This window comes from Archocentrus centrarchus, unplaced genomic scaffold (assembly GCF_007364275.1).
Source record: "Archocentrus centrarchus isolate MPI-CPG fArcCen1 unplaced genomic scaffold, fArcCen1 scaffold_44_ctg1, whole genome shotgun sequence".
Lineage (NCBI taxonomy): Eukaryota > Metazoa > Chordata > Actinopteri > Cichliformes > Cichlidae > Archocentrus > Archocentrus centrarchus.
This window is the reverse complement of record NW_022060270.1, coordinates 1878707-1882231: the sequence shown is the minus strand read 5'-3', so window position 1 is coordinate 1882231 and position 3525 is coordinate 1878707. Positions and strand designations below refer to the sequence as shown.

Below are 3525 nucleotides of genomic sequence, written 5' to 3'. Positions count from 1 at the left end.
GTTCGATAACTTTAGATGCCCTATGTCTCTAAATGATGCTGAGCCATTTTGGTGTTTGTGGGTCAAATGCTGTAGGAGAAGTTCGCGCAAATACAAGGTGAGCGAAATTGCTGACTCGGCAAAAGCCAAATTTCAAGTGAACCTGGTGGATTTCCTGTGGGTCATGCAGGGGTGCCTCAAGAGGATTTTTTGTTTGTCCTGACATGATCTATGTGTGACGAGAATTTCATGAATCTAGGGCAAACTTGAATTTGGCCTCTCCCATAGGGGCCCGAAAAATGAAATTTCCAGGGGGCGCAGTGTAGCCGTGTTTTTGAGTTAGTTTGTGGCAACATTAAAATACGTAATTTTTCGCCAGACCTGACCACCATGCAAAAAATGGTGACTTTTCGCGCATGTTCAGGGGGTCAAAATTGTGTTCAAAGAGAGAGAAAGTATAATAATAATAAAGAAAAATAATAATAAAGAATAATGGAGAATTCGAGCAAAAACAATTAGGCGTTTTCCCAGTCACCCCGACGCATACCTTTTCGGAAACGTCTCGACCTGACCCACGTCCCTATGAGGTCAGGGGTCACTGGCGACCGCGTCCCATGCGACCGTGGGGATTTTAACGCATTTTGGGGTATGTGGCATAGTGAATCCAATAGGCTCCTCGCCGAGACTTCGTCGGCTCGGGCCTAATAATGGAGAATTCGAGCAAAAACAATTAGGCGTTTTCCCAGTCACCCCGACGCATACCTTTTCGGAAACGTCTCGACCTGACCCACGTCCCTATGAGGTCAGGGGTCACTGGCGACCGCGTCCCATGCGACCGTGGGGATTTTAACGCATTTTGGGGTATGTGGCATACGGAATCCAATAGGCTCCTCGCCGAGACTTCGTCGGCTCGGGCCTAAATATACAAAAAATAGAATGTATAAAAAATATATACATACATTGGTGCATCTGTACATTGTAAGAAAAGTAAATAAGTGTATACATATAATAATAATGAAGATGATGAATATTGCACTTGGCGAATGAATATTGCACTAGTGAATGAATACTAGATATTACACAATATAGGAATGTTAGATATTGTTCAGTATGAATAATCTAATATTGCACAGAGATGTGGGTGTTGCACAGTTACGGTGGGTGAGTGTGAGAGTTCAGGGTGGTGATTGCTCTGACGAAGAACCTGTTCTTGAGTCTGTTTGTTCTGGCAACCGTGTAAAACAAGTGATTGGCAACTTTAGTTAAGGTAAGTTACGTTTATTTCCCCTTTGTATGTATAGTTCCAGCCTCATAACTCAAAAAAAAAAAAAAAAAAAAAAAAAAAAAAAAAAATATATATATATATATATATATATATATATATATATATATATATATATATATATATATATATATATAGGTTATTATAGATCACAGACCTGCCTTAGAAAGAAGAATGATAAAATCTGCCATTTGGGTGTAAAAGCTAACTGTCAAACACACAAACCTATAAAGAGCCTCAGTGTAAATATGTTGTTAGTTCCTCTAAATGTGACTCTTGGACGGTCGCTAGGATTTTTGTAAAGACATGGTTTATACAGGTATATCAAACTCTGTTTTTAGGTTGTAGGTCATTTAAAAAATACTTTCTACATTTTTTTTTTTTTTTTTTAACTTTTGTGTTAGATCACACGCTCATGGGCTCCATTTCAGATACAGATGTCAGTAAGTTTTTTTTTGTTTTTTTTTTTCACGGCATGTCTTGATGAATAAGAGGGTCATAGAACTTTTTTTTTTCTTCAGATGCTGGATTGATTGGGGAGGCGGATATTGGTTTGTTTTGGGGTTTTTTGTTGGTTTTTTTTTTTTTTGGTATGTTTGTTTTTCAGACAAAAAAAACAAAATGCTTTAAAAATAAGAAACTTTTTAAACCATTTCAGACATATTTGAGTTAGACCTCTATCTTCACATTCAGAGACCTTTGTCCCCTCAGTAACAGGACTGGGCTCAGCTTCTAAGGGCAGCAAGCTAGTGGAAAGCCAAAGATAGAATCTCCGTGGTGCAACCTCAATAGGAAAACATCTCACAGTTGACAGAAGTGACAACCCTGCCCCAAATTTTGTCACATAAATTATTAAAAATAGGTGAGTATGTTTACTATGTTTGTTTTATTAATTTAAAAAAATCTGTCTTTCAGGAGGTAAAGGTGTTATTGGAGCTCGCATACCAATACGCAGAAGGACGTGGAGAAATGAGAGGAGGTGCAGGGGCCTATACACTAGGGTTCTTTTGTAAAACATTTACACCTGTGTTAGAATTATTAACCTTAATAAAACATTTACAGTCATGTCAGAGTTATTGACCTTAATAAAATAAGTTTTTTGTTTTTTTTAAACTGGATTTTATTGAACAATAAAATGTCTAGTAATGATTATTTTAGAGATTTAAATGCAGCTTTAGCCTTGTTAGAGGGTGAAAATAGAGAGAACGCTAGTCAATCCAATCCTGAAATCATCTCTTTGACTCCTGTTATTGATGCTGTGAACTCTTTCAACTGGCTACAACTATTGGACCCCCAACTCTCCCCGTGTTGATAATACATGAGATAACCCTATTGAACCCCCTCAAAATCAGACACCCAGTCATGATACATTTGATGTTTTTGATGCTATCGATAATGTTCTAGCTCAATTACAGTCTAACCAACAACCTATACCGTCTGAATTAATAGCCTGTTAAAGCAGAGACCCCGTGAAAATCCCTGTCCTTACTGTAAGGACGGCAATTGCAGTGAGATCAGCAAATGCACTGGGCTTGACATGCATGGAGTTCTGCTCCTGATTTATACTGTGTGTAGTTAAGTTATAGTTTTATTAAAAAGGCCCATCAAGGCCAAACTGTTATAATCTCTTATGGTTTTCTGTCCTACTCTCTTATCTCTGCTGATTTTACTAGTACAGTCTACTATATTGCAATGAAATGCAGTATATTCTTTCATTTGGGACAGATCACATATTTTTAAATGACTATGCATAGTATATTTACATATTTGGTATTGCTGGATTTAGAAAATAAGCACATTAATTCAACAAGCCTACTGTGTTATATGACAATACATGCGACATAATAAAACTTGGGACTGAAGACTCAATTTTGTCAATACTTTTCAGTTGGGGCACTTCATACATTAAGTGACCTAACACCCTGATTATGCAGGCCATATTTACATATGTATTGATGGATTCAGCACAACCTCATCTTTCCAACAAGCCATCATATATGTTTCTATGACAAACCCTGGCAAAGCAATTACAAAGTAAATAAAAACATTTTGCATAGATATATTTTTTCCATGTTTGCCTATTTTAGGTATGTGTTCCAAGGTCTCTATCTACCATACTTTAAGATATTTCCATCCAGTTTTTTCTAGTGGGTAAAGCGAAGTCCTGACTACATACATGTCTATTCTGAAAGCTCTCAGGCCTTATGTTATTAATCTACATCAGTTTTGGGGGTTAACCCCATATGGACAGGCTGTACTTGAGT

The 3525-nt window shown here is 37.2% G+C and overlaps 1 long non-coding RNA gene across 2 annotated transcripts; it reads left to right on the top strand.

Annotated features, from left to right (window-relative positions):
- Nucleotides 1-1112: 1112 nt before the first annotated feature.
- On the top strand, nt 1113-2879 carry LOC115777170 (uncharacterized). Of its 2 annotated transcripts, none has more exons than XR_004019593.1 (4): nt 1113-1246; nt 1666-1700; nt 1783-1812; nt 2177-2879. It is a non-coding gene; the product is annotated as an uncharacterized LOC115777170 (long non-coding RNA). The 2 variants fall into 2 exon arrangements; XR_004019594.1 differs by having other exon boundaries at nt 1666-1704.
- Nucleotides 2880-3525: the final 646 nt, after the last annotated feature.